Source organism: Pleurodeles waltl, chromosome 5 (assembly GCF_031143425.1).
Source record: "Pleurodeles waltl isolate 20211129_DDA chromosome 5, aPleWal1.hap1.20221129, whole genome shotgun sequence".
NCBI lineage: Eukaryota > Metazoa > Chordata > Amphibia > Caudata > Salamandridae > Pleurodeles > Pleurodeles waltl.
The window spans coordinates 1,603,056,237-1,603,065,097 of NC_090444.1; positions in this window are offsets into that span (position 1 = coordinate 1,603,056,237).

An 8,861-nucleotide genomic window follows, 5' to 3' on the forward strand; every position below is an offset into this window, starting at 1 on the left:
ATGTGGCATGGGCTGGTGCTACTGGTGTAGTTGATATGTTCCGCATCTTCATCCTCCAATGTGTGTGGTGCCTCCTCTGCCCTTGATGGTGGTTGTGGGGAGGCAGAGGGGGCCACACACACTTCAGTGGTTGGAGATGTGGACTCCCAATTCCCGGCAGCTGCCATCTGTGGAACAGCATATGACATAATTGCAGCGAGCAGGAGCTGCTGATTTTTTAGGACAGCAGCAACATCCCTGTGGTAGGCAGCCATGTCTGCCCTGAGGGAGGCCACTTCCTGGTGCATGGAGTCCAGCTTGTTCTCAATTATGCTGCTGCCAGTTTGGGAGGGCAGTTGTTGTGGCCTCTCCCTCATGGCAGCAGCTATGTCCCTCAGACACTGCTGGACTCCATGCATTGGGGAGTGTGTGCCTCGTTTGGCTGCAGTCTGTTCGTTGGCTGTAATGAGGCACATATGCATACTCTGTAGGCTGGCTACCATAGTCTGCATTCCCAACCGTATCCCCTTGGCCAGCTCCCGCTGGACTCCTACGACTGTCCTCTCAAAGCTGGTCCCTGGGTCCTCGGAGTCCTCAGCTGTGTCGGTGCTGGCAGGTTGTACTATTGGTGTGTCATCGGGGTACTCCAGGACAGGAAGATCAGCAGGAGAGCCATCATCCTCTGCAGTAAGATTGTAGAAAATCAATCTTTCTGTGTTGTGGCAGTTGATATGTCACGTCATTGACTTGCTTTTGGAGGCCCTTTGTCATCTTCGTTCCCAAACATTGTTCCTGTACATCATGGTTGCAGTCTATCAGTCCTTTGTCCCACCTGAGTGTCACATGAGGGAAAGCTCAGGTGGCGCAATTGGCTGCGTCATATCTACTAGGTTAGGTGTGATGTATATCCTTTTTGTGGCTTGACACCATCTTGTCATTGTCAACCCTCCCTATGCATCCATTTGCATGGTGAGGCTTGCAATGGGTGTTGCAGTGCTCAAGCCACAGCGCTACACATGGCAATATGCCCCTGTCCCAGTCTTACATGTTCACATTTGCCCATGCGGTACTGAAACCTTTCACCACCCCAGGGATGACATTGCCAGGACACTATGCTCTTGTTACCATTGATAGCTTCTCATGTTGATGTATGTGTAATACATTGCATAGCACACATGGAACTAGCAGACTTCAATTTCATCTTCTGTCTGTGCAGGTAAGTGCGCCTTCCTACACACCTATGATTTTCCCCTCAATGCATCCATCATTGCACTATGATACATGAGATGCAGCATGGTGGCAGTGCAGCTGATTTGACACAGGCACAGGGGTAGACCCAGGGATGGCCAGAATGGTTATAATATTTTTTCTGTGTACATCATTATGTATGTGACAGTGCCTGATGGTAAATGAGTTTATGGAATAGCCAGTTAACTGGAGTTGAACTTAGGTCAGGTCCTCAAGCTAGTTTGATGGTGATTCTGTAGGTAGTCATAATGGTCCCTCATTTCAAGTGCGGCAGTCCTTTGACCACCTGACTGCCATTGTCCATATGACCACCCCCAACAGTGCATGTGGTAGTGGCAACTGTTGTCAAAGGGGAATGCCCCATGGGCCAATAGCCTAGCACTGGAAGGTTTCCAGCAGCTTGCAGACTGGCAATGCCACCTGTCTTGTGACACCAGACCAGTATTACGTTCAACACTACACTCCAGGTCTGTTCCCGCATTCTCACCAGCCTTTACATGGCGGTGAAACCCTCATGCAAAGGTTGGTGGTGATGTGGTGTGCCCCTGGGGGCCCCTGCACAGCCCACGCACCTGTCATGGGCAGTGCAGGGGATCCCATGCCCTACCCCCTTGCCCTTTCCACTGCCTGATTTGCAGGGCTAAGTGCAGCGTGTCTTGTCACACCCAATGCACTCCAAGACTGGCACTGACTCAATTTGATCCATCAACAATGTGCTGCTAAGTGCCCCACAGATCTACCATGAACTTATAGATTTCCACCCACCATCCCAACGTGTGACTCATCATGCCAACCACAAAAGGTACTGCACCCAACACAGACTTGCCCATGCACTATCCCCTACCATCAATGTGAAATTATACACCATTATGTTCACAGTCATACACCATGTGTTGTATGTGTGTGTTTATTTCCCCATTCCTATGTGTCTCCCATGGTTATGTCAGAGTAGTTGTGGCCTCAGCCTGTAACTGTTGTGACCTACAGTTTGCTATCTGTGGTACATATTTTCTGTAGTGGCACATTTGTGTTCAGCATCAAGATGTGTGGTTCCACACTACACCAGTTTAGTTGGTCTGGGTAGTGGCATACAGGACCAGCCTGCTATTTCCCCAGCGCCTGGTCAGGTTATTGTTCCCTGCACCCAGGGGGCATCCTCACTCCATGATGGAGTGGTGGCTGCCTTATGTGTTGTCAATGTGCAGGGAGTGGTGCTACAGACACCTCCTGTCTGGGTACTGTTGGGACAGTTGCAATGAATTGTGTGCTGTAAGATGCAGCACACATGTTTGGGCAGTGAGGCAAGGCAGTTGCAAGATGTTACTGCAAGGGACACCACCATGATGTAACCCCAGGAATGGTATTGACTGACTACCTAGCAGCATATTTATAGGCCCCTAGTGCCACCTTGCGCTACATTAGCGTCATTTATTTTGATGTTAATGTGGCTCAACAAGGCCAAAAATCCCCACGCTGGATTTACAGAGGCGCAATGCATGTAACCCTTTCTGCTACGTTATGCCTGCATCAGGCATAATGTATGCAAAGGGGGCGTTCCCCCATTAGGGGAGCCAGTAAAATGGTGCAAGGAAATCTATGAGATTTCCTTGCACCGCTTATTACAGCACTTTTAACGCCTGCTCAACAGCAGTCGTTAAAAGGGGGCTTCCCAACTTTCTATGTACTCTGCAGAGTACATCAATAACCTCATAAAAAATGACACCATCGCCCCCTCCCCTGTGCCATGGTGTACCGCATTTTAAATAAGGCGCACTCATGGTGGCAGTAGGGGGTGCTAAGGGGCGCAGAAAAAGTGGCGCTGCACTTGGTTCAGCGCCACTTTCTATAAATCTGCCCCCTAGTCTCTGAAGTCTTGGTCGTGGTGGTAGGGTTAATATTGTTGTGTAGCCATTTTAGTTATAGCTCCATGCACGATATTTTAGTAAAACCAGGCCTGCAGCTGTCCACCTTCACCTAGATATATTTTATTCAGTGTTGTTTATTATTTTAACAATAGCCACATTTGCGGTCTTGTTTTATTTCTCTCTATCTAGCTGGTCTTTGCCTAGGCCAGCACTGTGTTCTTAAACAAGACATTTCTTTGACTCTGTGCTTCTCTCAAGGCTGCAGTAAGATAGGTTGCCAGTAAACATGGTAACTCTTTGTCTCTGGTATTCATAGAAACATACACATCCTCAAGTGGGGACACTTTCTCAGCTGTTTTATTTTAAAAATACTTCCCTGTCCCATTCACATTAGAGGGAGATTCCAGCCAGATGACCACGACTATATGCTGATTGCTGAACGCTTTGCTATAGTTGCTTATGCAGACTTTAGGCCTTTGCTCTGGTATGGGGAATGATGTCTTCCCAGGGGACCTTGAAGGGCAGAACTAGAGCTTAACATGCTGATCTCTAATATAGCCTAGGTAGGAATTAGTCCAATGACTCTAGTGACATTGTAGTGTTATTTCTATGCTTTACTTTCCTTGTCACAATTTTAATACTGTCATGCCTTATCATCCTGGTTATTGCAGTACATACTTTATTATCTAAGATGAAGTTGCATCATTAAAAACCTTATTGAAACACATCCTGCCTCTGCTTGTCCTTGTATATGTGAGACTAATGTAACTGAGAGAAACGGATGAAATCTGAGTGACCACGATTTCCCTGAGGAGTCAATTGTGTCATGCGCTCAGCTGCCCAATCATCCCTGCTCTTGGGTAGAGATGAAGGACTGCTAGTTAGCCAGAGCAAAAAACCCGGACTGGGGCAACATGTGTCACCTGTAGTGGGTTGGACTCAGTCTCCCACACCGCAGGCAATTCTGCCGCTCAAATCCAATTGTCTCATTAGAATAAAGAGAGACCACGCGACATAGCACCGCCAACGTTTGGTCAGGTTCTAATTTTCGTGTTCTCCTGAGTATCTCTGTCTCTCTACATACAAAGACACCTCAGTACTATATACGGAGACGTCCGTGGTATTTGGGATTTCCTCCTCAGCTAAGTAGGGAGTACCTAACTAATGCTGGAGGTCGTTCAGCTTGAACTCTAAAAGGATAATCCCCATTTAGTGTGCTTATCTCTGAACAAACTTTACCATTCATTATGGCAAATCCACAACAGGTAGCAATTGCAGTCAATATGTGACCACCCCTTACTGCACATTTATTGGCACATGGCCTAACGGCCCGGGGGGGGGTCCAGTCACATTTATTGTTGAGGCTCACCCAGCCTATAGAACAGAACATTTTTATTCTTGGGTCACGTTTCCAGCAGTTGATGGGAACACCAATACATTTCATCACTATACACCTGCAAACGTACCTGCACAATACAGAGCATATGCATATCTAGAAATACCCCTATCTTATCAAGAACATAATAATTGGCTTGATGGCACCCTACCCCACACAATTTTACCCAACAAAAACCCCAATTCAAAAAGAAAAAGGTGGCAGCAGTTGCAATTAGACATGCCACTCAAGAAGAGGGCTCTATTGAAGAACAAGAAGTGGGCATTAGTGCTACTAGACAGCACAGCAGAGGTCACAATAGTTAGCCAGAACCTTGTAGAGCATCTGGTGGTGAAAGCAAATGATGACTTCTGTTAGAGGACGGTTCTGACCATCAGGTCTGCCTTGATTTTTCACTTTTTGACCACCTGGTTTTTGATTTTTTACTGTGAGGGAGCCTACTATGAGGGGACTCACGCACAGTAAACACATTGTAAAATGGACTGCGCATGTTTACCGCTGGTGCCGCCATGGTAAGGCAAGGCTGCTGTGACGCAGCAAGGGCAGGAGGCCCCGGGTAGGTTACACGTGATCATGTGTGCACATGGATGTGCGCCCATGTGAGGGCTGTGGGAGAAGGATTCCCGATATGCGCAGCCCAAGAACTGCACATAGATAAGCCTGTTGCAGGAGGAACTATGCAGAGTGGGTGGTGACCTGGAGTAGGCCTCACGAGAGGGGTGTACACATGTGAGAGAGAGTCAGTGTGCTTACTGTCTTTTCACTGTAGGGACACTCCGTTAAATTCCAGTGTCAGTGTGCTTAATGTATTTGCATTGTGGGGATACTCCATTTAATGTCATTGGGGAAGGATGGCCTAGGGTGCAACTCCAATTCTCTGGGGTCCATCGAGACCAGAGTCACACCAAGGTACACTGTAACCTGTAAGAAAAGAATGATGCAGTAGGTTACAAGAACATATGCCAGAGGTGCAGACCTGCTGGACACTTCTGCCCCCACTTAAAAGGTCCTGCACAAGAGAGAGCTCTCTCACTTGGCTGTGCTTCACTGCTGGATACTGGGACTGCAGACAGGCTTTATGGACAACTGGAAGGAAGAACCCCCTGACTGCCCCTGGGGCAGGGACTCTGCCCCTGAAGGACTCCAGACCAGTGACGCGAATGCCAGGGCCAGGCAAGCTGGCCTCCTTACCCCCCCACCCCCTGAGGACTAGTTAGGGGAAGTACTGGGCTAGCGCAAGGAGAGCACGCTGCCCAGAAGGAAAAGAGGCACCCAGAGGAAAGGCTGGCGCAGGGAGTCAGTGGGACTGGCTCCCTATGATCTGGGACACTTCTAGGCCAGGAGGCCTAAAGAGAGTGCTCCTGGTTGCAAGGGCTTGTCACCAGGAGCAAAACGATGCTGGAATCATGAAAATCGGCCCTTGGGGGCCCGAGATATCCAGGGAAGAAGGATTGTGACCTTTGACGAAGCAGCAACGAAGCGCGTGTGGCTCTGCCACTGCTCCAGACTGTGCCCCTGGGGTGGGCCAGGGCCCGGGGGCTGCCCCAGGAGGAAGAGGACGGCACTCCCATCCTGGGGCCCCGTGAAGCATAGCCAGTTTAACTTGTTGGGGGTATGCCGTTGCGCACCCCCGCCACAGTGGGTAGGGACCCCGGACACCATCAAGGGGCCCCCTGCGGCCGAAGTAAAGTTGGGGAGCGCCGCCCATGAACATGGTGAGGAGGGGCCACGGACTCCATCCCGGGGCCCCGTGAAGAAGTAGGAGTAGGCTGTGGCGCCGTCGCGCACCCCCGCAAGATGCCCGGCGGCTGTGGAGGGGCCGGCGGCAAAGAAGCCAGGGAGCGCCATCGCGCTTCCAGTGAAGATTGACCCGGGGGGCCCCAGACCCCACCCTGAGTCCCAGCAGAAGTCAAGTCGGGGGCAGCGTTGCGCCTCCCATTAAAATCACCAGAGGGGCCCAGACCCCATCCTGGGGCCCCAAGAGGAAGGTGATATCAGGGAGTGCCGTCGCGCTCCCAGTGGAGATGAAGAGGGGCCCTGGACCCCATCCCGGGGCCCCGCAGCTGTAGCGGAGGAAGGGGGGGTGCTGTTGCACTCCCCTAGGTGGCCCGTCCAGCCGCAGTCCTGCACGCGTCTGCCCACGGGAGCGGGAGACACCACAGAAAAGGGCCGGCTCCTGCGGCAGCACACGGAGGTGCTGCCCGTGCGGGCAGCTGGCGGGGACAGCCAGGGGTGGGCTCCCTGCACCCCCTCGACAGAACACCAGCTTTGGCGGCACCACGGCTCTCCCCGGCTCAGCGGGAGAGCCGCTCATTTCGTATGCGGCTGCCCCAGCATGCTTTGCGGGGCATCAGCAGGGGTCTAGGCCCCTAACCAGCTTGTGGTGGTCCCAGAGAGATGGGACCACCACCAAACCCGTGCCCATGGACAGGGGGAGCTGCAGGAGCAGTGCAGCCTCCCCCTAACGCAGTTAGTGTCCCCACCCTAGGTAGGGTGGGACAAAAGAATGATAACCCCCCCAAGGGTGCCCCTGTTACTTAAAGCACAAGCTTCTGTGGACTTTTGTTCTGATTTGTGGTCTTGTGTCTACTAGAGTTGTAGGGTGGTATTATCTAATGTACTCAATTGTCATTTGATTATTAACTAAGAGAAATTTGAAAGTAATCTACATGTAATTCAAATGGATACATTGCTTAAATATGGTCCTACATGTTCTCAGTTGATGCTAATTTCAATGATGAGACTGACAGCTGTCTCTTGGTAAGATACATGTACTGTTTTGTAGATGTATGTGTGTTCATTCCACATTACTGTCAAATTTTTAAATGTTGCAGGAAGGAGGAAACCGGGGATTGTTTTGCCAATTGGGTTGTTGTATTATCTCCTCCCTTGGAGGAGACATGAGAGCTTACGCAATGTCCTCCCATCACTCCATCACTTTGTGTACATTTGTGGATTGTTGCATAGTATTGAGTAGTGTGTGTGTGAGCAATAAATGTACTTTTACTTTATTAAAAAAAAGCAGACTGGATAATCATTTATTGAGAGTCATGCTTGTGTGCTTGTGAATGGGGATTACTAGCCCACACCACCTCCCTTGAATAAGCCTTGGACTTCTCTGCAACGCTACCCTATGAGAGTCAAGCGCTGCAATGGGGTGTTTGGTTCCCAGTGGCAGTTGCGTGCGGACCCATTACTTGTGCAGGCAGCACAACTAATGACCCACCTTCCAACAACTTCCTACAAGTAGAGATGGTGGACATGCGTGTCTCCACGCCTGATAGGGTGTATAAAGTAACATTACAGTTAGGAGACATTGAACGCATGATCAATTCAATCTTTTGGGACCGCATCATAAACATATATGATATTCTACTGGCCAAAAGAGATTGGCCACCTGAATTTGCTCGTACCTGTCCATATGGGGAAGGTGTTTTTAAACATTCTTTCTCGCCCCTTGTTCCCGAAGAGCTTGTACAATCCTTTGCCATTGCTTGGGCATTGGCGCAGGCAACCGTGTTATACTACAACCATGTAAGATGGGACATTGATTCCCCCTACCATGAAATACCTATTAAAAATCAACCCCAACCAGAACCCCAATATCCAATAAAACATGATGCAAAAGTACCTGTGAGGGAAATCCTCACACAGTTGGAGTACTAGGGCATAATCGAGCCCTGTGTCTCACCCTTGAATAATCCATTATTTCCAGTAGCTAAACCGGACCATTCGTACAGAATAGTCTTAGACTACAGACATTTAAACAGTCATACATGCACATACGCTATACAAAACTCACATAGCACAGCACTTATGAACAACAAAGTGTACAAAAAATACAAAACAATACTGGACATTTACATTGGTTTCTTCTGCCAAAATATAGCGCCCGAGAGTAGAGACTTAACAAGCTTCAGTGCACTAGGCTCTCATAAAAAATTCTGTTGTTTAACCCTGGGGTACAAGAACAGTCCAGGACTGTTAGCGGCTCGTGTGACCTCAATATTGCACGACATTGACAATGATGCATTGTCCTATGTAGATGATATCTATCTCACATAGATACCTGCAGTGTATAGGTCTCACATGCAGATGTGAGCGCCACATGTTTTTGGAACAATAAAGCCTTGAGTCTGCTCAACTTGTCAAAATTCACATTTGAAGTAGCAATATGGGGCCAAATCTCAGCTACTTCTCTTTGTCTGGTGGGAGGAATAGTACATTTCCACAGCATGTAACAATCTTAGAGACCGAAACAACATAAACTATTCCAGTTCGCATCCCACAACAGTTGTCACTATTGAGGAGAACATAGATGCCGATTGAAAGCACCTGGAACGTAGGTCTAATTAAGGGGACTAGAACTCCCT